At 46.7% G+C, this 27,765-nt stretch overlaps 1 protein-coding gene and 1 long non-coding RNA gene across 6 annotated transcripts in view; both read right to left on the bottom strand.

The window, feature by feature from the left end:
• LOC120826883 (uncharacterized) overlaps positions 1 to 27,765 on the bottom strand; it is a 315,723-nt gene that overhangs the window by 78,030 nt on the left and 209,928 nt on the right. The gene's annotated exons all lie outside the window — the stretch shown is intronic.
• Positions 329 to 3,585, bottom strand: LOC120826890 (uncharacterized). 3 transcript variants are annotated; one of them, XR_005713303.2, is made up of 3 exons: positions 3,094 to 3,511; positions 2,230 to 2,396; positions 329 to 1,284 (listed from the first exon to the last, which is right to left on the bottom strand). It is a non-coding gene; the product is annotated as an uncharacterized LOC120826890 (long non-coding RNA). The 3 variants fall into 3 exon arrangements; XR_005713302.2 differs by having other exon boundaries at positions 2,237 to 2,396; positions 3,094 to 3,510; XR_013450827.1 differs by lacking the exon at positions 329 to 1,284 and having other exon boundaries at positions 2,304 to 2,396; positions 3,094 to 3,585.

The raw sequence follows: 27,765 nt of genomic DNA, 5'->3' as shown, positions 1-27,765 counted from the left end.
TGCGGTGGCGGGCGCGGTTTGGCTCGGCTGCAGGGGGGACGGAGAAGGGAGTGGTTCAGGGAACGGTGCCGGGGGAGGCATAGTCAGCCTCAGGTGGGACTAACCAAGCTGTGTGTTCTACCTTTAAGTGGGAGACATCCGGCGACAGCGAGACGGTGCTGAGAGGCGAGGAGGCTGGAGCCGGCTGTGTGTTATTGTGTGGGAACATTGAAATAAAGCACTTTCAATGGACCCGACGCTGCATGCGCATCATTCCGGGACCCCCCCACAGGCCGAACCTGTCACAGTATCCTTATGTTTGAAATGCACTTATTGAAACCTCAGTCGCTTTGTGTTCAGATTTAAGTTTAATAGGGATTTGAGGCAGAAAAACAGGTACAAATGTAGAATAAATTATTGTTGATAAGAATCTATTAAGAAGTGATTTAATAAAGACAGAACTGACATTTTAGCAGCTGTCTTGAAAGATCTATTGAGAAGTAAGTCATGTTCTTCAGGTACAGTAGTTGTGGACCAATACTAAAGTTTGATAGTGTGCTATTACTGATTTGTTTGTAGTATTCCAGTTTATGTTAACACAAAATTAACATTGTCATTGTGCTGAAAAAGGTGATCGGCGATCTCTGTAGAATATTTCCCAAAAAGAATTAGTGTCACATGACATGATCACCAGTGCCGCCATGCTTGTTAGTTGACCCTGTTGTTACATTTGTTACACAGTTTGTCCTATCAACGGATGATGGCATTGCACGATTTTAACACATCATACATAGTTATTTGGTCAAAAAGTGGATCCACATAGAGAATGCTTTTATGGTCAATGTATCCCAGAAAGAAAACGTAAAATATACAACCCTCCCGCCCCATGTTTAAAGATATACAACAGTATATAGATAAATTGTTTGACTAATACTACTTTCTTTTTATTATTTGATGAGTCACCATTGTCCTGAAAATCTGTGCTGACGAGCTTGCCCCATCTTCACGCTGATCTTCAATCAAAGAATCCACCATCACAGGATTAAATGACTACAGGCCCATCGTCCTGCGCCTATGGTGATGAAACCCTTGGAGAAGCTGGTGTTGGGGGATCTGTTTGTTTGTGGACTTTAGCTCTGCATTCAACACCATCATACCGGGGGTTGCTTCTTCTACTCTCCCATCATGTCTACTCCCTGTTCTTCCATCGCTGTGTGGTTTGGATTGGCCACCAAACAAGACCACAAACTACAACGGAGAGAGAATGATTGCCACAAGACTGCCCTCCATCCTGGACTTGTACATCTGCAGGGTGAGGAAACAGGCAGGAAAGATTACTGCAGATCCTACGGACTAAGGAGACAACTTGTTAAATACAAGGTCAAATATATGTATTATGCATAATTTGGAATATATATTTTATATTGCATAGTTAAATTATTATTTCAAATTATTATTTTATATATTCCTGTTTATTGAATGAACTGTTTTGAGACCTGACAAGTAGGCGAAATTAAATTTGTACAAATACGCATATATGGGAAATAAAACAGATTCTGTTCTTATTTCTGAGTGACACAAAGTTGTTCCAACAATGCTCCCTCCATGCAGGAAAGGGTCACTGCGACTGAAGACCCCATCAATGAGGTTAAATGTGATGATATTAGTCTAATTTAGAACCTGCATTTTCATGAGGTCAAAAGGGGGAATTCACTGACATGGATCCTATTTCAGTTGGTGGAAAATTGTTAAGGATTGAATCGGACTGACCTAACGTTCATGAGTGGTAGATGTAATCACAGAGATTGACAGGCCGTGCACATGACCAGAACAGACTGACAGGTCGTTCATTACATTAGCTGACACTTTTATCCAAAGCGACTAAGGTTACAATAAGTGTGTAGCACTTGTCTGGGACTAGTATTAGGAAAAACCACTAAATATCTACCTAGGATCGAAGGAGAGGTAGGTTTAAAACAAAGAAGAAGTTGAACGAATGACCAGTTTATTGCTTCACTCGGTCATGCAACAATCACAATATAAAACAGTGTGAAATGAAAAAACAAAAGAAGAGTAGATGATCGGGAAATTGTATGCTTCTTGTGAAAGAACTCAGTCTTCCCAGAGTAGATATATACACAAGTCAAGGATATAATCCGTTCAGTCCGTAAATAGTGTGTGCGTGAAAGTTCCGAGTTCCGTTCTGGTCCGGGTCTTTATGTATACGGTCTCTCTGAACTACCTTCCTACCGTCTACCTGGCGGCAGGACTGGAGTCTGACGTCTTCTCGATACACGAATCAGGTTGGGTCTGATCATACGGTCGGCCACACCGCATCCACGATCCGGGTTTAGCTCGCCATCTCAGCATTCAGATTCACAGGGTTCAGGTTCTTCTAGTGTGCATAAAAAACCAATCTACACAAAGTGCAGAATAATCAGTGTGCTTTCTAATTCTAGTTCTTACATGAGATCTCATTCCTTTCTGTTCTATATGTATAACCATCACCCGGTTGCACGCAGATTACATTGAGATGATAAAACAACATCACAGAAATACTCATAACATTACAACTTCACTTAATAATAATGTACAATTCAAAACTATACAGTATTCCACATCACTAACTAAAGGGTTTATCTTTTTCCCTTAATACGTTATGTGATTATATCACCATACTTAACATGAGAATAGCTTTAATTTAAGATATGCTTAGGCTATTTAGAGTCTATGCACCTGCAATGCACTTGCATAGCAAACCATTGCCATCTGCTACTTAACATAAGCTGCATGGCTGAACTGTAAATAACGCATCCTATAATATTCCAAACTGCAACGCAAAGACATCAGCGGTTAAACTCGATGTTTCCTCCACGATACAGTGAGCACCAGTGTGGGTTTAGCATTTACTCTTTCGTGTTTATAAAATTAAACACGGTGTTAACTATGGTAACAGGCTGCCGGAAACACTGACAACCACTCCGTTACTACTCCGATTGGTTCCAAAGAGATAACGTTTCAAATAATAACCTAAAAACAGTATTAATCCTCTCCCAGGTTCGCTAGCATGATGCTAGTAATGCTAACAGTGACTAGCTAACTGTGTTCACTCACCGGAGTTTCCAGTACGCGATTATTCGATGGGATTTTGTCAGTTGACTCTCAACTGGCTCTCTGGTTGGAAAACAGTCTTATTAATATAATTAAATGTAAGCTTGAATGTTTTATATTATTTCGTACCGAAATCAGGGAGCTCTTTTCTTCACGTCTCCTGGAAGGATAAAAGGGGGCGACGTGGCGCGCGGGGGTAGAGAGGGGGCACTGGGAACCGCAAGGTTGGTGGTTCAAGTCCCGGCTGCCCCATGTCGAAGTGTCCCTGAGCAAGACACCTAACCCCTTATTGCTCCCAGGCAAAATGTAAATGTAAAGCCATGGGTTAAAAATGTAACGTAAGTCGCTTTGGATAAAAGCGTCAGCTAAATGAAAAAGGGATTCCTCGCTCGTGGGTTTCGTGGGTAGCTCCCTTGAGCGGAACGCAAGCGCGCCCCCCAGAGGCAATAACTGCCACTACTACTGGTATCAGTAGCCCTAACTTCATGAGGGTTACAAGTGCATTTCAAACATAAGGATACAAACTCAACATGAACATAGAAGCGCAATTTCATCACGGGAAGGTGGCGACGGTTCATGTGAGCTGCCGTTCACCTCGTAGGACGGTGGCGATAATCAAAGAGGCAACGCTAAAACAATAAAGGGACATGTGGATCGACCGCGCACGCTAAATAACCCATTTCTAGTGGTCGAGTGGACGGTGAGGCCGGGGTGCGGAGGGGGGTGCGGGGCGGGGGGCTGCCGTCAGTCCGCTGGTGCTCTCTCCCCGCTGGCTGCGGTCGGTTATCGGAACGTTGCCCAAATGACCCTTTTCAGACTTCATGACCAAATACAGAATCCCTGTGTGTTCATTTCTAAAGCATCGCATTAAGACACACATCACTTTATTAAAGACGCTGCGCTGCTTGCAGGTCGCTGTGTTGTGCCTGATTCTCAATAAAGTTAGAAACAATGATTTACTGCGAACGCGTGGCCGTGAAGATACTCGTTAACATGTGATTTGCATGAGGAGGAGGACGCGGGTCCATGTCTCTACTGAAAAAGGATCCTTCCACCGAACACCGGAAGAACCGACCACCGACCAATGCAACCTGCCGCTCCGAAAAGGGAACCTGCCACCGGCCACCGGAGCCTGCCGTCCGGACAAAGGAAGCTTCCACCGACCACTTTTCGCACTCGGTCCTACTGCGATTCATGGAGGGAGAACAAGAGGTGCACAAAGTTGTGGAGGAAAATACGGGACAAATATGTCCGCGAAAAAAGCACGAGGCAATAAAGTCCATGATAAATAAATGAACAAGCCAACAACTTCCACACACAAAGACGTGACTCTCTAGGTCAGGGGTGTCAAACTCAATTGCACCGGGGGCCAAAATTCAAAACACTTTAGGTCGCGGGCCGAACAGAATAAACATTTATTGAACACACTAAAACTAAAAGTTTCTTTTAACATAAATATAAATACAAACAGACAGGAATGTTATTCTGCAATAAATAAACATTAACTTAACCTAAAATATCTTGCTCTCCATAAAAATATATCAGTGAAAATTATACAAGTTAGAAATATGAACTGTCAGGGTTGCGGGTGGGAGGCAGGACTCAAACGCAGAGTTGTCAGGAACACAAAGGACTTTAATAGTCAAAAGGTCCAAAATCCAAGGGGCAAAAACACTCAGTCATGAAACTATGGGCATCCAAGACAAAGACAGGACATGCGTGGCTAAAGACAATGACGCGACAAGTGACACAGGAGACACACGGCTTAAATACACAAGGGAGGTGCAGGTGATTGGACACAGGTGGAAACTATTAGACGATCACAGGGGATGACGGGACAAGGCAGGAAGTGAAGTTACCCGGGGACACGAGTGGCAGAAAACTACAAAATAAGACAGGAAGTGAAACCACACCGTGACAGTACCCCCCCCTCAAGAACCGACTTCCAGGCGGCTCACACTAGAGCAAAACAAGGGGTGGGGGGGAGGGAAACCAGAGACGTTGGTCGGACCACCCGGGAAACTCTGGCGGGCGGCGGGTGGCCAGACGAGCGGGGAGCCTCTGGGGGTCGGCCCGGCGGGCGGTCACCAACGGGCACGGAACGCCGAATGGCAGGCTCGGAGACACGGGAAACCTCCGGGGTCGGCGGCGGCAGCTCGGGGACACGGAACACCTCCGCGGTTGTCGCCGTCGGCTCGGGGACACGGAACACCTCCGCAGTCGGCTCCGTCGGCTCGGGGACACGGAACACCTCCGTAGTCGGCTCCGTCGGCTCGGGGACACGGAACACCTCCGTAGTCGGCTCCGTCGGCTCGGGGACACGGAACACCTCCGTAGTCGGCTCCGGCTAGGGGACACGGAACACCTCCGTAGTCGGCTCCAGCTCGGGGACACGGAACACCTCCGTAGTCGGCTCCAGCTCGGGGACATGGAACACCTCCGCAGTCGGCGGCGGCTCAGCCCCCCCCATAACCCACCCCATAGCCCCCCCCTCAAGGGCCGGATCCCAGACGGCCCTCAAATCACCAACGGGAGGGTGGGAGAGGACCATGGGATGGGAGTTCATCAGTGAGACGACTCCTGTGTGCTGTTTTGTTTGTCTTCACTGAGAACAGCTTCTCACGCAGATATGTGCTACCAAACATGCACAAGGTTCGAAGTAGACGGAGCTGGGACATTGCTGCGGGACTGGAGTGAATAAACAGTGTCGGACTTTGTCTTTAGTGTCCCATCACACTGCAGCTCAATCAGCTCCATCTGGATCTGCACAGGTGCAGTTTCCACGTCGACGGCAAATGGGTTGCGAAACAACTCAAAATTATTTTTTTGTTCCTCAAAATCACCAAAGCGCCGCGCGAACTCCGCGCGCAGTGCGCTCAGTTTATCAGCAACGTGCGTATTTGGGAACACCGCTGTGCCGCATTAGTTGGCAACAGGGAAAGTGGGGCAAGTTGCACTGGTGCATGTGTGTCTCCCATAAAATCAGCTTCACTTGAAATGCCTTCACTGCGTCATACATGTCAGTGATCATGCGGTCACGTCCCTGGAGCTGGAGGTTTAAGGCGTTGAGACGAGCGGTTATGTCAGCCAGAAACGCCACGGAAAGCGCTCGGCAAGGCAGCTGAAGCGCTGCATTATGGGATCTGTAGTTTATTCTGTTATCAGCGCTTCATATCGTCGGGCCATTAGTAACAATAATATAAAATGAAGTGTGTGTCTGTTCAAAATGAAGAAACGCCGGACGGACAGAGGGCATCGGTGATCGAAAGGTTAAAATCAAATGTATTTAATAAAAGAAAGGGTGTTGTGGTAAAAGTAGTGAGTAGGGTTTCCACCTTCAATACAAAATAATAACGCTGCGATCCCCGGTGATTCCTCCCACTCTCGTCGGTACTTTTGCATCCGCTTTCGGTTCAGAGCTGGACGCGGGCGGATGTATCTGAGCCATAGATATTATATACAAAGGCCTTTATATATAATATCTATGTCTGAAGCTGCCTCCGCCATTCTTTCAAATCCAACCTACGCCAAGAGACCCGCCCTCCTCTGACTCTGATTCGCAGCGTGAAGGAGTGCTAACTTTTTAATAACGGATCAAAAATATTAATGCACGCGTTTTAAAAAAAAGATAACAAGGAAATTGTGTTCATAGCGGTTTGGGATATTTTTGTTGATTTCCGAGATTCAAGTATAGTTCTCCTTTTTGTGTGTGATACAGTGGAGAAAATAAAGTATTTATTTTGCAGGAATGTAACCATAGAAACCATTTGATGACATCCGACATAGTGTCATTTGATGTCATCACTCTTTGATCTTGCAATGTAACCATATATGGCATAAATAGCAACCATTTCACACTGTGTGATGTCATCACGTTTCCATGGTTACATGCCTGTCATCTGATCTTATCAGTCTTTCCTTTGATCTGGCAAGGCATTCCATTCCATAACTCAGAACATAACAGAAGTGCAGAGCTCCTGAGAGCTGAAGTTGAACATCTGTCTATTTTTGAAAAAACGTTTTACCCCCAGTACAAGGACTCATCTGCACAATGTCAGGTGAGGTTTCCTCAAACGTGGACAACTCCAGCAGTGAGGAATCATTCTGTATGGAATCCAACTCTGAAACTCCAACCTCAGCGGAACCATTGCAGGAAAAAGAGCTCTCCATACTCTGCAACAAGTCTGTACAATACAAAGTATTGGAGTTTATTGGAGAAGGAACTTTTGGCAAAGTAGCCAAATGTGTCAATTTGAAAGCAAATGAGAACACGGCCATGAAGATCCTCAAAGACGTCAATGATTATGCCATCGAAGTACAAATGCTGGAAAAGCTCAGGAAACTTGATACAGAGAAAAACAACTTGGTGGGATTCGTGGATAATTTCATAGTCGATGACAAGTCTTGCATCGCTTTTGAGTGTTTAGACAGGAGTCTTTACGATTTGATGGAACAGAGAGAGGCACCATTGACTCTTAATGAAATCCGTCCTATAACTCGTCAGCTACTTGTAGCACTCAACGCCCTGAAGGGTATCGGCATCCTTCATGCAGACGTAAAACTTGACAACGTTATGCTCGTCAACCACCAAGATGAGCCCTTCAGAGTGAAATTAATTGACTTTGGTTTGGCCATGCCAGCCTCCGAAGCACGGGAAGGAATGATTGCACAACCTATTGCATACCAAGCACCAGAAGTGTCCTTGGGCCTCCCCATATCTGAAGCCATTGACATGTGGTCACTGGGATGTCTCTTGGCATCTCTGTTTTTATACCAAGACATCTTCATTGGAGAATCTTTGTACGACGTAATGAACACTATTTGCTGTCTGCTCGGTCAGCCACAAGACCACCTGCTAGATGCTGGAAAATACACTCACCAGTATTTCAAGAGGGAACGCTGCTCTCCCAATTCACAATGGAGACTGAAGACACCGGAAGAGTACAAGAAGGAAAATGATGACCAGCTGCAATTGTCAGAGTGGGAATTTGACCGAATTGGAAATTTGGCTGACGCAGTAAACAAATATTCAAATGCAATTGAGGAGGTTGAAGTTGAAGACACAAGGGCATTTTTAAATCTCCTTCAAATGTTGCTCAATCCAGATGCTGCGATGAGAATAACACCTCAGCAAGCCTTGGAACATTCTTTTGTCACCATGAGTCACCTGGCTGACTACGCTCACAGAAGCTCTTATACACAAGCTGCCTTTGAGCTGATGGTCGTCTGCCCTGCGTGTGATTCAGACGAATGTCATGAATATCTCAGCGATTTTGAAAGCGACACGGAATCATCTGACTCAGGAAAGGTTTCCTCAAACATGGACAACTCCAGGACTGAGGAATCATCCTGCATGGAATCCAACTCTGAAACTCCAACCTCACCGAAACCATTGCAGGAAAAAGAGCTTTTTATACTCCGCAACAAGTCTGTACAATACAAAGTATTGGAGTTTATTGGAGAAGGAACTTTTGGCAAAGTAGCCAAGTGTGTCAATATGAAAACAAATGAGAATACGGCCATAAAGATCCTCAAAGACGTCAATGATTATGACGACGAAGTAGAAATGCTGGAAGAGCTTAGGACACTTGACCCAGAGAAAAACAACTTGGTGAGATTCATGGACAGTTTCATAGACGATGACAAGTCTTGCATCGCTTTGGAGTTGCTAGACAGGAGTCTTTGGGATTTGATGGTACAGAGAAAGAAACCATTGACTCCTAATGAAATCCGTCCTATAACCCGTCAGCTACTTGTAGCATTCAACGCCCTGAAGGGTATCGGCATTCTTTACACAGACCTGAAACTTGACAACGTTATGCTCGTCAACCACCGAGATCAGCCCTTCAAGGTGAAATTAATTGACTTTGGTTTGGCCATGCCAGTTTCCGAAGTAGAGGAAGGAATGATTGTACAACCTTGTCAAAACCGAGCACCAGAAGTGTCCTTGGGCCTCCCCATATCTGAAGCCATTGACATGTGGGCACTGGGATGTGTCTTGGCATGTCTGTTTTTTGGCCACAACATCTTCTATGGAACATCAACATATGGCGTAATGAAAACTATTTGCTGTCTGCTCGGTCAGCCACAAGACCACCTGCTAGATGCTGGAAAAGACACTCACCAGTATTTCAAGAGGGAACGCTGCCCTCCCAATTCACAATGGAGACTAAAGACAGCGGAGGAGTACAAGAAGGAAAATGATGACCAGCTGCAATTGTCAAAGAGGAACTTTGACCATATCGGAAATTTGGCTGACGCAGTAAACAAATATTCAAATGCAATTGAGGAGGTTGAAGTTGAAGACACAAGGGCATTTTTGAATCTCCTTCAAATGTTGCTTAATTCAGATGCTCAGATGAGAATAACACCTCAGCAAGCTTTGGAACATTCTTTTGTCACCATGAGTCACCTGGCTGACTACGCTGACAAAAGCTCATATACACACGCTGCCATTGACCTGATGGTCGTCTGCCCTGCGTGTGATTCAGACGAATGTCAATATCTCAGCGATTTTGAAAGCGACACGGAATTATCTGACTCAGGAGAGGTTTCCTCAAACATGGACAACTCCAGGACTGAGGAATCATCCAGCATGGAATCCAACTCTGAAACTCCAACCTCACCGAAACCATTGCAGGAAAAAGAGCTTTTCATACTCCGCAACAAGTCTGTACAATACAAAGTATTGGAGTTTGTTGCAGAAGGAGGTTTTGGAAAAGTAGCCAAGTGTGTCAATATTAAAACAAATGATAATACGGCCATAAAGATCCTCAAAGACGTCAATGATTATGACGACGAAGTAGAAATGCTGGAAGAGCTCAGGACACTTGACCCAGAGAAAAACAACTTGGTAGACGATGACAAGTCTTGCATCGCTTTTGAGTCCAGGACCGAGGAAGCACACTGCATGGAATCCAACTGTGAAACTGCATCCTCACCGAAACGGTTTGGGTTCACGTGTTGTTCTATTTTGTAGTTTATGCACACAAACGCGGTGGCGAGCTAACCGGAGCGACTCGCCCGCCATCCGGAGAGATAGAATGTTGCATCTTTGTCTTACAGTAGGCTATCATCAACAGAATCTTGAACGAATGCAAATATGTGTAACTAAGCTTAAAATGACTTGCCATTCACCACCACAACGCCCCCCCCCCCCCCCCCCCTTCCCTCACACACACACAACCCCCTTTTTCCCTCTCCTCCTGCCCTGCCACTACTGCCTCTTCATCTTTATCATCTTTTAATCCCAGTCCCCCTTGTGCCAGTACCCCCGTGACCCTCTTCATTTACCATATAACCTAACCCCCGCTGAAACAGGGTTCCCACAGAAAAAATTCCATGCTACCTCCTGATTTTCCAGGTTCTATATTAAGTCATAATCTATAGGACCCTGAAGCTTTCTGCCCCCCACCTCCCCTCACAAACACAACCCCCTAGGACACTGACTACTTGCATACAGGCAGAAACTAAAGCTCTGCAAACCTGTGGTGAGGGAATTCAAGTACTGGACCAGTGAGACGCTGGAGGATCTTCGGGCGTGCTTTGACTGCACAGACTGGGATGTTTTCAGAACTGCTACTGACAGTCTGGATGAGTTCACAGAGGCTTCTGTGAGGACAGCTGTGTACCATCATGCACCAGGGTGAGTTACAACAACGACAAACCCTGGTTCACAGCGGAACTCAAAACACTACGCCTGCAGAAGGATCAGACATTTAGGAGTGGGGACAAAGACTTGTACACAGAGGCAAAATACAAGTTTAGCAAGGCGGTGAGAGATGCTAAACGACTGTACTCTGAGAAACTCCAACAACAGTTCTCAGCAAGTGACTCTGCTTCGGTCTGGAGAGGCCTCAAACACCTCACCAACTACAAGCCAAAAACCCCCCACTCCATGAATGACCTCCGCCTGGCAGACGAGCTCAATGAGTTCTACTGCAGATTTGAAAGACAATGTCCTGATCCCATCCCCCACAGCTCCACCAACCTGCTGCAGTCCCCCTCCCCTCCCTCCCCCAGCCCATCAGGTGCTCACGCCTCTTCAACTATATCACCTTCCCCTCCCCCACCAGCAACGACCCTCTCTATTCTGGAGAGAGACGTTAACCGGCTCTTTAGAAGACTTAATCCCCGTAAGGCAGCCGGTCCGGACTCCGTTTCCCCTCACTCCCTGAAGCATTGTGCTGACCAGCTGTCTCACCAGGTGTTCACTGACATCTTCAACACCTCCCTGGAGACATGCCACGTACCAGCCTGCTTCAAGGCCTCCACCATCATCCCTGTCCCCAAGAAGCCCAGGATCACAGGACTCAATGACTACAGGCCCGTCGCCCTGACCTCCGTAGTCATGAAGTCTTTTGAACGGCTAGTCCTGACCCACCTGAAGTCCCTCACCGACCCCCTCCTGGACCCCCTGCAGTTCGCCTACAGAGCCAACAGGTCTGTGGACGATGCTGTCAACATGGCCCTCCACTACATCCTCCAGCATCTGGACTCCCCAGGAACCTACGCCAGGATCCTGTTTGTGGACTTCAGCTCTGCTTTCAACACTATCATCCCGTCTCTGCTGCAGGAAAAACTCTCCCAGCTGCACGTGCCCGACTCCACCTGCAAGTGGATCACTGACTTCCTGTCTGACAGGAAGCAGCACGTGAAGCTGGGGACACATGTCTCAGCCTCTCGGACCATCAGCACCGGTTCCCCCCAAGGCTGCGTTCTTTCCCCTCTGCTCTTCTCTCTGTACACCAACAGCTGCACCTCCAGTCACCAGTCCGTCAAGCTCCTGAAGTTTGCGGATGACACCACCCTCATTGGACTAATCTCTGGTGGGGACGAGTCGGCCTACAGGTGGGAGTCTGACCATCTGGTGTCGTGGTGCAGCCAGAACAACCTGGAGCTCAACGCTCTAAAGACAGTGGACATGGTTGTGGATTTCCGGCGGAACAGAGCCCCACCCTCCCCCATCACCCTGTGTGACTCCCCCGTCACTATTGTGGATTCCTTCCGTTTCCTGGGCTCCATCATCACCCAGGACCTCAAGTGGGAGCTGAACATCAGCTCCATCACCAAGAAGGCTCAGCGGAGGTTGTTCTTCCTGAGGCAGCTGAAGAAATTCAACCTGCCAAAGACGATGATGGTCCACTTCTACACGGCCATCATCGAGTCCATCCTCTGCTCCTCCATCACCGTCTGGTACGCTGCAGCCACAGCCAAGGACAAGGGCAGGCTTCAGCGGGTCATCCGCTCTGCAGAGAGGGTGATCGGCTGCAATGTGCCGTCCCTCCAGGACTTGTTCGCTTCCAGGTCTCTGAAGCGAGCTAAAAAGATCGCGGCCGACCCCTCCCACCCCGGACAAAAACTGTTTGTGCCCCTTGCATCTGGGAGGAGGCTGAGGTCCATCAGGACTAAGACCTCCCGCCACACCAACAGTTTCTTCCCGTCGGCAGTCAGGCTCATCAACAGAGCCCGGTCCCCCACTGCCTGACTATAACACTCCACCGGTCACTCCCCCTCATGCTGCACATGCCACTTTAACTGCAATTCATCACTTTGTCACTTGTCACTTTGTCTCTTGTCTGTTACATGTTCGTTAGTGCACTTTATGCTTAATATTTTTCTTTTTAACTTTTTAATATTTAAATTTTTTTTAACTTTATTCCCTTGTTTTATACTAACCCATAGCCTTAGCCTTATTCTACTAACCCATTGTATTAGCATTTCATGCCACTTTATTTTATTACTTGTGCACTGTTGTCTTGTCTGTCTACTGTCGCGCACTAACCGCCAAGACAAATTCCTTGTATGTTTGACATATTTTGGCTAATAAATGTTTCCTGATTCCTGATTCCTTACTTGATATAAAAGACGTGCCAGTCAAGTCTCTTACCCTCCTCTTTCATCTTCTCCCTCTCTTCCTCCTCCTCTGCACTCAATAAGTCATTGGAAGAACTCAATTTATCAATTTACCAATAAATATGTGCAACTCAATCTAACAACATCGATGCAATCCTGATTTTCCAGGTATGAATCATTGGGTCAACTTAAAAAAATATGTTACTGTTTTCCACTAGAATTTTTAAGTTAAGCCAATTAATTCAAAGCAATGTTTTGAGTATGGGGAAGTAGCTTTTGGGCCACAATAAAACACATTTCTAAGTAATATGAACTTAATACTTGTCAACATGAATGCAACCGGACAGCAGCTAAGGGACGCTTTCCTGGTCCTCAAAAAGAACAGAAATTCAGACAGTATTATTCAAATTAATTAGAGCCATTTATTCAAATTAAAGTAACTGGAATAAACAGTAGCACAATTCTTGAAAGTGCAAAAACACACATTTGTAGGCAACATTCTCCTGAGACACAAAATAACATGCACTCAGATATTTATGAGGAGAAAGTGTAATAAAATTAAAACAGAGTGCATGGAATCACCATCCTTTTACATGAACAAATGAAAATGATTTAAAACAAAAGATGACAGATGACTGTATATTAAAGGCACACATTTCAACATCAAATGAAGTTCTATCAATCAACTTTGGCAGTACTTGCATCATCTCTTATCTCATCAATATCGGACTACTCACCCTCCTGATTAACTCCAGCAAAAATTTCCAAAGAGAGACACTGCATATCAAGTTCAAAATAACACCAACACCCTCAGAGAACAGAGGCCATTCTTTTCAATTCTGATTACACTGATTTGGTTTTCACTCAGTACTGTAGGTGTAACAGGTGTTTGACTCCACTTGCCATCGCTAAGAGTCATGACAGGGTGTCACGTGGGTGCCCTCTAGTGGGTCCCTGCGGACGTGGGTGCGACACCCTGTAGCTAAAAAGTTAGTCTGCTGCAGGGTGTGTAACTGTTATGATGCCACGAGGTTCCTTCTGAGGACTTAACTTCTGGGTGTTCGCCAGGTGTCTTAACGTCACACAATAAACGGCCGATACGAGCCGAATGTGGTCCGTGTCCTGGTGGTGATTTTAACAACACAACGCAAGAAAGAGTACAACCGCTACATAGGTATTAATATTATCTCAGAAAAAAATAACAAGCGAGTTGTGTGAGTGCGTGTGATGTGAGCCTCCCTCACACATGGTCGATCAAGTCTACTCTAGAAAATACTGTACTTTGTTACTTTAGAGCTGGCTTTTTGTCCATCGAGCTGAAGACATAGCTTCTGAAATACCTCAAAGGTAAATTTCAAGTGCTTGGGATAGCTAAGGTTAAGGGCATAGATCACTCCCATCAGCAAAGCACAGGCGACAGGTCTACGTCGAGGTTCTCCACATCCTTGTAAAGGAAATTAGAAGGTGTTAGGATGTATAAAATGCATAGCTCAAGCTCTTCAGGGTGATGTGCATTAGGGAATGCAGGGTGACCATGTACTTCAACGCATAGCAGAGGCTGGTGTATTAAAACAGCCATATCTCCAAGTGGGAAGGCTACAGAGACATGCAGTTCAAACAAAATTAAAAGCGTACTCAATTACTTATGTTATAATGTTTGAAAAGGTCCTCCTCCTTATCTCCAAGTGTCACGGTGTGGTTTCATTTGTTGTCTTATTTTGTAGTTTTCTGCTTCTTGTCTCCCTGGGTAACTTCACTACCTGCCCGGTCCTGTCATCCCCTGTAATTGTCTGATCGTTTCCACCTGTGTCCAATCACCTGCACCTCCTAGTGTATTTAAGCCGTGTGTCTCTTGTCACTGTCTATTGTCCTGGATGTTCCTCGTTTCTGCCTGCCTTTTTGCCCCCTCTTCCTGTCTTCCTTTTTGCCCCGTTCCTGTGTGTGTTTTTGCCCGCTGGCCTTTTCTTTATTGCCCTTTTGACTATTAAAGTCTTCTTTCGTTACTCCACGTCTGCGTTTGAGTCCTGCCTTCCTACCCGACCCTGACAGAATGACACAACCACGAAAGGACTCCGCAGACCCGCTGCCAGACGATGGACCTAACTACATGGACATTAGGAGCCCGTTCTGGCAGCGGAAGACAAAATTTGTATTCGGCCCCAGGAGCTATCAGCTCGCCTGCCTCGAGCTCCGGGACCTCCTAAATCCCAGTAGGAGCACTGGCAAGAGGAAGCACCGACCTCCCGTTTCCGCTGGGCCGCCGCAGCAATCTCCCGTTCCCGCTCCTCGACTAGCTCCTCCGACCCCGGTATCGGCCCCAAGACTAGGCCCCGACCCCGCCATTACCGGCCCCGAGACTCAGCTCCGACCCCGCCATTACTGGCCCCGAGACTCTCAGCCCCGACCCTCTCAGCCCCGACCCTGACTCAGCCAGTACCGGCCCCGAGACTCCAGGCCCCGACCCCAGACGCCGACGCCTCCAGTCCCCGCTCCCCGACTCGGGCAACCCTGACTCCCATCCCATGGACCTCTCCCACCCCCCTGTTGGTGATCTGGGGGCCGTCTGGGATCTGGCCCTTGAGCCGCCGGCGACTCCGGATGCCGGCGGCAATATGGATGCCTACCTGGCTGTAACGTGCCATTTTGTGGGTGAGAAAACCACACTCAGTTCAGTGCTGTTAGGACAGGGCATTTCCCCCAATCACACACTGCTGAAAATATAGCTTGTGTGAAAGCCCTGATGGAGGAGTGGGGAATTGCCAATAAGGTGACATGTGTGCTCACTGATGATGCTCCCAATATGGTTGCCTGTGTGAGAGAGCTGAAGCTTCGGCACCATATTTGCGTTGCACACATGCTGAATCTGATAGTGAAGAAGGCACTTGACCAGCAGCCTGTGCTCTCTGGTGGGCTTCTTTAGAAGCAGCACCACTGCTAAGGTATGCGCTTTCCCTTTATTCCAATTTCCTTTAACTCTAAGAGTTTGTCTGTGTTCCTACTGCAGTGATTTAATGGCCTACTCATCTGTATCTTTAAAGGATAAGCTTACACTTCATCTGGGGATGCCAAACATGAAGCTAATGCAAGAAGTGGAAAGTCAGCCAGTAGGAGCAGCGTAAGCTGGGTTACAACATGACATCCCCTTCCTAACAGCCAAAGAGTTCAACATTGTTGGAGGGTGCCTTTCTTTGCTGTCTCCCTTCTATGATCCACTGTAGAGCTGTCGGCAGAGGAAAATGTGCCTGCCTCCAAAGTTGTCCCCCTCGGGAGGATGCTGGAGGACACCCTTCAGGAGGAAATGACAAAGCCGGCACCTGCAGCAGCGTTGGAAATGGGAGACCTACGGTGGCCCTGAAGTACAAAACACAACGGAATTAACTTCTTACGGAAAGGGTAGGGCCTTATAGCAGAGGACGGACCCTTCTGATTGGACAGACGGACTGTCTGTCTTTGTTAACAACTATTTTAGACCCTTTTTAACTATACGTGGCATTAAAATACAACCCTACACATGTGTAACATTATTATAAAACCTGAGACTAATGCTGCTGTTATTTACATCAGACCGCTCAGAGTGAGTGCACAGTAAAATATCACAATCATATACGACGAAGGATCTTTGTTTGACTGAGAACGTTATCAGTTGTTCTGACTGAAAGTCAGACTACAAGCTGCTGTTATCAGTCGTGCTTGCTGTGTTTCATGGTACTGAAATACAGCAAAGAGAAGTGATTAAACCCCATTAAAGGGAGACAAGACATGATCCTTGCTGTAATCTGATTATCTAATCAGAGCATTTCTCAGTGAAGTTTCTCACGTCTGAATTACGTGATTTTCTCCGTTTTGTGTGTAGTGAATTACTTTGCATCTTTTTTTTGGCAACAAGTTCGTTTATGTTTGGCGCGAGGTCCCGTGTTGTGGAGACTCTCAGGATGGACTGAAGGTTCATCAGTGAGACGACTCCTGTGTGCTGTTTTGTTTGTCTTCACTGAGAACAGCTTCTCACGCAGATATGTGCTACCAAACATGCACAAGGTTCGATGTAGACGGAGCTGGGACATTGCTGCGGGACTGGAGTGAATAAACAGTGTCGGACTTTGTCTTTAGTGTCCCATCACACTGCAGCTCAATCAGCTGCATCTGGATCTGCACAGGTGCAGTTTCCACGTCGACGGCAAATGGGTTGCGAAACAACTCAAAATTATTTTTTTGTTCCTCAAAATCACCAAAGCGCCGCGCGAACTCCGCGCGCAGTGCGCTCAGTTTATCAGCAACGTGCGTATTTGGGAAGTTGGCAACAAGGAAAGTGGGGCAAGTTGCACTGGTGCATTTGTGTCTCCCATAAAATCAGCTTCACTTGAAATGCCTTCACTGCGTCATACATGTCAGTGATCATGCGGTCACGTCCATGGAGCTGGAGGTTTAAGGCGTTGAGACGAGCGGTTATGTCAGCCAGAAACGCCACGGAAAGCGCTCGGCAAGGCAGCTGAAGCGCTGCATTATGGGATCTGTAGTTTATTCTGTTATCAGCGCTTCATATCGTCGGGCCATTAGTAACAATAATATAAAATGAAGTGTGTGTCTGTTCAAAATGAAGAAACGCCGGACGGACAGAGGGCATCGGTGATCGAAAGGTTAAAATCAAATGTATTTAATAAAAGAAAGGTTGTTGTGGTAAAAGTAGTGAGTAGGGTTTCCACCTTCAATACAAAATAACGCTGCGATCCCCGGTGATTCCTCCCACCCTCGTCGGTACTTTTGCATCCGCTTTCGGTTCAGAGCTGGACGCGGGCGGATGTATCTGAGCCATAGATATTATATACAAAGGCCTTTATATATAATATCTATGTCTGAAGCTGCCTCCGCCATTCTTTCAAATCCAACCTACGCCAAGAGACCCGCCCTCCTCTGACTCTGATTCGCAGCGTGAAGGAGTGCTAACTTTTTAATAACGGATCAAAAATATTAATGCACGCGTTTTAAAAAAAAGATAACAAGGAAATTGTGTTCATAGCGGTTTGGGATATTTTTGTTGATTTCCGAGATTCAAGTATAGTTCTCCTTTTTGTGTGTGATACAGTGGAGAAAATAAAGTATTTATTTTGCAGGAATGTAACCATAGAAACCATTTGATGACATCCGACATAGTGTCATTTGATGTCATCACTCTTTGATCTTGCAATGTAACCATATATGGCATAAATAGCAACCATTTCACACTGTGTGATGTCATCACGTTTCCATGGTTACATGCCTGTCATCTGATCTCATCAGTCTTTCCTTTGATCTGGCAAGGCATTCCATTCCATAACTCAGAACATAACAGAAGTGCAGAGCTCCTGAGAGCTGAAGTTGAACATCTGTCTAATTTTGAAAAAACGTTTTACCCCCAGTACAAGGACTCATCTGCACAATGTCAGGTGAGGTTTCCTCAGACATGGACAACTCCAGCAGTGAGGAATCATTCTGTATGGAATCCAACTCTGAAACTCCAACCTCAGCGGAACCATTGCAGGAAAAAGAGCTCTCCATACTCTGCAACAAGTCTGTACAATACAAAGTATTGGAGTTTATTGGAGAAGGAACTTTTGGCAAAGTAGCCAAATGTGTCAATTTGAAAGCAAATGAGAACACGGCCATGAAGATCCTCAAAGACGTCAATGATTATGCCATCGAAGTACAAATGCTGGAAAAGCTCAGGAAACTTGATACAGAGAAAAACAACTTGGTGGGATTCGTGGATAATTTCATAGTCGATGACAAGTCTTGCATCGCTTTTGAGTGTTTAGACAGGAGTCTTTACGATTTGATGGAACAGAGAGAGGCACCATTGACTCTTAATGAAATCCGTCCTATAACTCGTCAGCTACTTGTAGCACTCAACGCCCTGAAGGGTATCGGCATCCTTCATGCAGACGTAAAACTTGACAACGTTATGCTCGTCAACCACCAAGATGAGCCCTTCAGAGTGAAATTAATTGACTTTGGTTTGGCCATGCCAGCCTCCGAAGCACGGGAAGGAATGATTGCACAACCTATTGCATACCAAGCACCAGAAGTGTCCTTGGGCCTCCCCATATCTGAAGCCATTGACATGTGGTCACTGGGATGTCTCTTGGCATCTCTGTTTTTATACCAAGACATCTTCATTGGTGAATCTTTGTACGACGTAATGAACACTGTTTGCTGTCTGCTCGGTCAGCCACAAGACCACCTGCTAGATGCTGGAAAATACACTCACCAGTATTTCAAGAGGGAACGCTGCTCTCCCAATTCACAATGGAGACTGAAGACACCGGAAGAGTACAAGAAGGAAAATGATGACCAGCTGCAATTGTCAGAGTGGGAATTTGACCGAATTGGAAATTTGGCTGACGCAGTAAACAAATATTCAAATGCAATTGAGGAGGTTGAAGTTGAAGACACAAGGGCATTTTTAAATCTCCTTCAAATGTTGCTCAATCCAGATGCTGAGATGAGAATAACACCTCAGCAAGCCTTGGAACATTCTTTTGTCACCATGAGTCACCTGGCTGACTACGCTCACAGAAGCTCTTATACACAAGCTGCCTTTGAGCTGATGGTCGTCTGCCCTGCGTGTGATTCAGACGAATGTCATGAATATCTCAGCGATTTTGAAAGCGACACGGAATCATCTGACTCAGGAAAGGTTTCCTCAAACATGGACAACTCCAGGACTGAGGAATCATCCTGCATGGAATCCAACTCTGAAACTCCAACCTCACCGAAACCATTGCAGGAAAAAGAGCTTTTTATACTCCGCAACAAGTCTGTACAATACAAAGTATTGGAGTTTATTGGAGAAGGAAATTTTGGCAAAGTAGCCAAGTGTGTCAATATGAAAACAAATGAGAATACGGCCATAAAGATCCTCAAAGACGTCAATGATTATGACGACGAAGTAGAAATGCTGGAAGAGCTTAGGACACTTGACCCAGAGAAAAACAACTTGGTGAGATTCATGGACAGTTTCATAGACGATGACAAGTCTTGCATCGCTTTGGAGTTGCTAGACAGGAGTCTTTGGGATTTGATGGTACAGAGAAAGAAACCATTGACTCTTAATGAAATCCGTCCTATAACCCGTCAACTACTTGTAGCATTCAACGCCCTGAAGGGTATCGGCATTCTTTACACAGACCTGAAACGTGACAACGTTATGCTCGTCAACCACCAAGATCAGCCCTTCAAGGTGAAATTAATTGACTTTGGTTTGGCCATGCCAGTTTCCGAAGTAGAGGAAGGAATGATTGTACAACCTTGTCAAAACCGAGCACCAGAAGTGTCCTTGGGCCTCCCCATATCTGGAGCCATTGACATGTGGGCACTGGGATGTGTCTTGGCATGTCTGTTTTTTGGCCACAACATCTTCTATGGAACATCAACATATGGCGTAATGAAAACTATTTGCTGTCTGCTCGGTCAGCCACAAGACCACCTGCTAGATGCTGGAAAAGACACTCACCAGTATTTCAAGAGGGAACGCTGCCCTCCCAATTCACAATGGAGACTAAAGACAGCGGAGGAGTACAAGAAGGAAAATGATGACCAGCTGCAATTGTCAAAGAGGAACTTTGACCATATCGGAAATTTGGCTGACGCAGTAAACAAATATTCAAATGCAATTGAGGAGGTTGAAGTTGAAGACACAAGGGCATTTTTGAATCTCCTTCAAATGTTGCTTAATTCAGATGCTGAGATGAGAATAACACCTCAGCAAGCTTTGGAACATTCTTTTGTCACCATGAGTCACCTGGCTGACTACGCTCACAAAAGCCCATATACACACGCTGCCATTGACCTGATGGTCGTCTGCCCTGCGTGTGATTCAGACGAATGTCAATATCTCAGCGATTTTGAAAGCGACACGGAATTATCTGACTCAGGAGAGGTTTCCTCAAACATGGACAACTCCAGGACTGAGGAATCATCCAGCATGGAATCCAACTCTGAAACTCCAACCTCACCGAAACCATTGCAGGAAAAAGAGCTTTTCATACTCCGCAACAAGTCTGTACAATACAAAGTATTGGAGTTTGTTGCAGAAGGAGGTTTTGGAAAAGTAGCCAAGTGTGTCAATATTAAAACAAATGAGAATACGGCCATAAAGATCCTCAAAGACGTCAATGATTATGACGACGAAGTAGAAATGCTGGAAGAGCTCAGGACACTTGACCCAGAGAAAAACAACTTGGTAGACGATGACAAGTCTTGCATCGCTTTTGAGTCCAGGACCGAGGAAGCACACTGCATGGAATCCAACTGTGAAACTGCATCCTCACCGAAACGGTTTGGGTTCACGTGTTGTTCTATTTTGTAGTTTATGCACACAAATGCGGTGGCGAGCTAACCGGAGCGTCTCGCCCGCCATCCGGAGAGATAGAATGTTGCATCTTTGTCTTACAGTAGGCTATCATCAACAGAATCTTGAACGAATGCAAATATGTGTAACTAAGCTTAAAATGACTTGCCATTCACCACCACAACGCCCCCCCCCCTTCCCTCACACACACACACCCCCTTTTTCCCTCTCCTCCTGCCCTGCCACTACTGCCTCTTCATCTTTATCATCTTTTAATCCCAGTCCCCCTTGTGCCAGTACCCCCGTGACCCTCTTCATTTACCATATAACCTAACCCCCGCTGAAACAGGGTTCCCACAGAAAAAATTCCATGCTACCTCCTGATTTTCCAGGTTCTATATTAAGTCATAATCTATAGGACCCTGAAGCTTTCTGCCCCCCACCTCCCCTCACAAACACAACCCCCTAGGACACTGACTACTTGCATACAGGCAGAAACTAAAGCTCTGCAAACCTGTGGTGAGGGAATTCAAGTACTGGACCAGTGAGACGCTGGAGGATCTTCGGGCGTGCTTTGACTGCACAGACTGGGATGTTTTCAGAACTGCTACTGACAGTCTGGATGAGTTCACAGAGGCTTCTGTGAGGATAGCTGTGTACCATCATGCACCAGGGTGAGTTACAACAACGACAAACCCTGGTTCACAGCGGAACTCAAAACACTACGCCTGCAGAAGGATCAGGCATTTAGGAGTGGGGACAAAGACTTGTACACAGAGGCAAAATACAAGTTTAGCAAGGCGGTGAGAGATGCTAAACGACTGTACTCTGAGAAACTCCAACAACAGTTCTCAGCAAGTGACTCTGCTTCGGTCTGGAGAGGCCTCAAACACCTCACCAACTACAAGCCAAAAACCCCCCACTCCATGAATGACCTCCGCCTGGCAGACGAGCTCAATGAGTTCTACTGCAGATTTGAAAGACAATGTCCTGATCCCATCCCCCACAGCTCCACCAACCTGCTGCAGTCCCCCTCCCCTCCCTCCCCCAGCCCATCAGGTGCTCACGCCTCTTCAACTATATCACCTTCCCCTCCCCCACCAGCAACGACCCTCTCTATTCTGGAGAGAGACGTTAACCGGCTCTTTAGAAGACTTAATCCCCGTAAAGCAGCCGGTCCGGACTCCGTTTCCCCTCACTCCCTGAAGCATTGTGCTGACCAGCTGTCTCACCAGGTGTTCACTGACATCTTCAACACCTCCCTGGAGACATGCCACGTACCAGCCTGCTTCAAGGCCTCCACCATCATCCCTGTCCCCAAGAAGCCCAGGATCACAGGACTCAATGACTACAGGCCCGTCGCCCTGACCTCCGTAGTCATGAAGTCTTTTGAACGGCTAGTCCTGACCCACCTGAAGTCCCTCACCGACCCCCTCCTGGACCCCCTGCAGTTCGCCTACAGAGCCAACAGGTCTGTGGACGATGCTGTCAACATGGCCCTCCACTACATCCTCCAGCATCTGGACTCCCCAGGAACCTACGCCAGGATCCTGTTTGTGGACTTCAGCTCTGCTTTCAACACTATCATCCCGTCTCTGCTGCAGGAAAAACTCTCCCAGCTGCACGTGCCCGACTCCACCTGCAAGTGGATCACTGACTTCCTGTCTGACAGGAAGCAGCACGTGAAGCTGGGGACACATGTCTCAGCCTCTCGGACCATCAGCACCGGTTCCCCCCAAGGCTGCGTTCTTTCCCCTCTGCTCTTCTCTCTGTACACCAACAGCTGCACCTCCAGTCACCAGTCCGTCAAGCTCCTGAAGTTTGCGGATGACACCACCCTCATTGGACTAATCTCTGGTGGGGACGAGTCGGCCTACAGGTGGGAGTCTGACCATCTGGTGTCGTGGTGCAGCCAGAACAACCTGGAGCTCAACGCTCTAAAGACAGTGGACATGGTTGTGGATTTCCGGCGGAACAGAGCCCCACCCTCCCCCATCACCCTGTGTGACTCCCCCGTCACTATTGTGGATTCCTTCCGTTTCCTGGGCTCCATCATCACCCAGGACCTCAAGTGGGAGCTGAACATCAGCTCCATCACCAAGAAGGCTCAGCGGAGGTTGTTCTTCCTGAGGCAGCTGAAGAAATTCAACCTGCCAAAGACGATGATGGTCCACTTCTACACGGCCATCATCGAGTCCATCCTCTGCTCCTCCATCACCGTCTGGTACGCTGCAGCCACAGCCAAGGACAAGGGCAGGCTTCAGCGGGTCATCCGCTCTGCAGAGAGGGTGATCGGCTGCAATGTGCCGTCCCTCCAGGACTTGTTCGCTTCCAGGTCTCTGAAGCGAGCTAAAAAGATCGCGGCCGACCCCTCCCACCCCGGACAAAAACTGTTTGTGCCCCTTGCATCTGGGAGGAGGCTGAGGTCCATCAGGACTAAGACCTCCCGCCACACCAACAGTTTCTTCCCGTCGGCAGTCAGGCTCATCAACAGAGCCCGGTCCCCCACTGCCTGACTATAACACTCCACCGGTCACTCCCCCTCATGCTGCACATGCCACTTTAACTGCAATTCATCACTTTGTCACTTGTCACTTTGTCTCTTGTCTGTTACATGTTCGTTAGTGCACTTTATGCTTAATATTTTTCTTTTTAACTTTTTAATATTTAAATTTTTTTTAACTTTATTCCCTTGTTTTATACTAACCCATAGCCTTAGCCTTATTCTACTAACCCATTGTATTAGCATTTCATGCCACTTTATTTTATTACTTGTGCACTGTTGTCTTGTCTGTCTACTGTCGCGCACTAACCGCCAAGACAAATTCCTTGTATGTTTGACATATTTTGGCTAATAAATGTTTCCTGATTCCTGATTCCTTACTTGATATAAAAGACGTGCCAGTCAAGTCTCTTACCCTCCTCTTTCATCTTCTCCCTCTCTTCCTCCTCCTCTGCACTCAATAAGTCATTGGAAGAACTCAATTTATCAATTTACCAATAAATATGTGCAACTCAATCTAACAACATCGATGCAATCCTGATTTTCCAGGTATGAATCATTGGGTCAACTTAAAAAAATATGTTACTGTTTTCCACTAGAATTTTTAAGTTAAGCCAATTAATTCAAAGCAATGTTTTGAGTATGGGGAAGTAGCTTTTGGGCCACAATAAAACACATTTCTAAGTAATATGAACTTAATACTTGTCAACATGAATGCAACCGGACAGCAGCTAAGGGACGCTTTCCTGGTCCTCAAAAAGAACAGAAATTCAGACAGTATTATTCAAATGAATTAGAGCCATTTATTCAAATTAAAGTAACTGGAATAAACAGTAGCACAATTCTTGAAAGTGCAAAAACACACATTTGTAGGCAACATTCTCCTGAGACACAAAATAACATGCACTCAGATATTTATGAGGAGAAAGTGTAATAAAATTAAAACAGAGTGCATGGAATCACCATCCTTTTACATGAACAAATGAAAATGATTTAAAACAAAAGATGACAGATGACTGTATATTAAAGGCACACATTTCAACATCAAATGAAGTTCTATCAATCAACTTTGGCAGTACTTGCATCATCTCTTATCTCATCAATATCGGACTACTCACCCTCCTGATTAACTCCAGCAAAAATTTCCAAAGAGAGACACTGCATATCAAGTTCAAAATAACACCAACACCCTCAGAGAACAGAGGCCATTCTTTTCAATTCTGATTACACTGATTTGGTTTTCACTCAGTACTGTAGGTGTAACAGGTGTTTGACTCCACTTGCCATCGCTAAGAGTCATGACAGGGTGTCACGTGGGTGCCCTCTAGTGGGTCCCTGCGGACGTGGGTGCGACACCCTGTAGCTAAAAAGTTAGTCTGCTGCAGGGTGTGTAACTGTTATGATGCCACGAGGTTCCTTCTGAGGACTTAACTTCTGGGTGTTCGCCAGGTGTCTTAACGTCACACAATAAACGGCCGATACGAGCCGAATGTGGTCCGTGTCCTGGTGGTGATTTTAACAACACAACGCAAGAAAGAGTACAACCGCTACATAGGTATTAATATTATCTCAGAAAAAAATAACAAGCGAGTTGTGTGAGTGCGTGTGATGTGAGCCTCCCTCACACATGGTCGATCAAGTCTACTCTAGAAAATACTGTACTTTGTTACTTTAGAGCTGGCTTTTTGTCCATCGAGCTGAAGACATAGCTTCTGAAATACCTCAAAGGTAAATTTCAAGTGCTTGGGATAGCTAAGGTTAAGGGCATAGATCACTCCCATCAGCAAAGCACAGGCGACAGGTCTACGTCGAGGTTCTCCACATCCTTGTAAAGGAAATTAGAAGGTGTTAGGATGTATAAAATGCATAGCTCAAGCTCTTCAGGGTGATGTGCATTAGGGAATGCAGGGTGACCATGTACTTCAACGCATAGCAGAGGCTGGTGTATTAAAACAGCCATATCTCCAAGTGGGAAGGCTACAGAGACATGCAGTTCAAACAAAATTAAAAGCGTACTCAATTACTTATGTTATAATGTTTGAAAAGGTCCTCCTCCTTATCTCCAAGTGTCACGGTGTGGTTTCATTTGTTGTCTTATTTTGTAGTTTTCTGCTTCTTGTCTCCCTGGGTAACTTCACTACCTGCCCGGTCCTGTCATCCCCTGTAATTGTCTGATCGTTTCCACCTGTGTCCAATCACCTGCACCTCCTAGTGTATTTAAGCCGTGTGTCTCTTGTCACTGTCTATTGTCCTGGATGTTCCTCGTTTCTGCCTGCCTTTTTGCCCCCTCTTCCTGTCTTCCTTTTTGCCCCGTTCCTGTGTGTGTTTTTGCCCGCTGGCCTTTTCTTTATTGCCCTTTTGACTATTAAAGTCTTCTTTCGTTACTCCACGTCTGCGTTTGAGTCCTGCCTTCCTACCCGACCCTGACAGAATGACACAACCACGAAAGGACTCCGCAGACCCGCTGCCAGACGATGGACCTAACTACATGGACATTAGGAGCCCGTTCTGGCAGCGGAAGACAAAATTTGTATTCGGCCCCAGGAGCTATCAGCTCGCCTGCCTCGAGCTCCGGGACCTCCTAAATCCCAGTAGGAGCACTGGCAAGAGGAAGCACCGACCTCCCGTTTCCGCTGGGCCGCCGCAGCAATCTCCCGTTCCCGCTCCTCGACTAGCTCCTCCGACCCCGGTATCGGCCCCAAGACTCAGCCCCGACCCCGCCATTACCGGCCCCGAGACTCAGCTCCGACCCCGCCATTACTGGCCCCGAGACTCTCAGCCCCGACCCTCTCAGCCCCGACCCTGACTCAGCCAGTACCGGCCCCGAGACTCCAGGCCCCGACCCCAGACGCCGACGCCTCCAGTCCCCGCTCCCCGACTCGGGCAACCCTGACTCCCATCCCATGGACCTCTCCCACCCCCCTGTTGGTGATCTGGGGGCCGTCTGGGATCTGGCCCTTGAGCCCCCGGCGACTCCGGATGCCGGCGGCAATATGGATGCCTACCTGGCTGTAACGTGCCATTTTGTGGGTGAGAAAACCACACTCAGTTCAGTGCTGTTAGGACAGGGCATTTCCCCCAATCACACACTGCTGAAAATATAGCTTGTGTGAAAGCCCTGATGGAGGAGTGGGGAATTGCCAATAAGGTGACATGTGTGCTCACTGATGATGCTCCCAATATGGTTGCCTGTGTGAGAGAGCTGAAGCTTCGGCACCATATTTGCGTTGCACACATGCTGAATCTGATAGTGAAGAAGGCACTTGACCAGCAGCCTGTGCTCTCTGGTGGGCTTCTTTAGAAGCAGCACCACTGCTAAGGTATGCGCTTTCCCTTTATTACAATTTCCTTTAACTCTAAGAGTTTGTCTGTGTTCCTACTGCAGTGATTTAATGGCCTACTCATCTGTATCTTTAAAGGATAAGCTTACACTTCATCTGGGGATGCCAAACATGAAGCTAATGCAAGAAGTGGAAAGTCAGCCAGTAGGAGCAGCGTTAGCTGGGTTACAACATGACATCCCCTTCCTAACAGCCAAAGAGTTCAACATTGTTGGAGGGTGCCTTTCTTTGCTGTCTCCCTTCTATGATCCACTGTAGAGCTGTCGGCAGAGGAAAATGTGCCTGCCTCCAAAGTTGTCCCCCTCGGGAGGATGCTGGAGGACACCCTTCAGGAGGAAATGACAAAGCCGGCACCTGCAGCAGCGTTGGAAATGGGAGACCTACGGTGGCCCTGAAGTACAAAACACAACGGAATTAACTTCTTACGGAAAGGGTAGGGCCTTATAGCAGAGGACGGACCCTTCTGATTGGACAGACGGACTGTCTGTCTTTGTTAACAACTATTTTAGACCCTTTTTAACTATACGTGGCATTAAAATACAACCCTACACATGTGTAACATTATTATAAAACCTGAGACTAATGCTGCTGTTATTTACATCAGACCGCTCAGAGTGAGTGCACAGTAAAATATCACAATCATATACGACGAA

This window comes from Gasterosteus aculeatus, chromosome 10 (genome assembly GCF_964276395.1).
Source record: "Gasterosteus aculeatus chromosome 10, fGasAcu3.hap1.1, whole genome shotgun sequence".
Lineage (NCBI taxonomy): Eukaryota > Metazoa > Chordata > Actinopteri > Perciformes > Gasterosteidae > Gasterosteus > Gasterosteus aculeatus.
The sequence above is the reverse complement of the archived record's forward strand: the minus strand, read 5'-3'. Positions and strand labels throughout refer to the sequence as shown.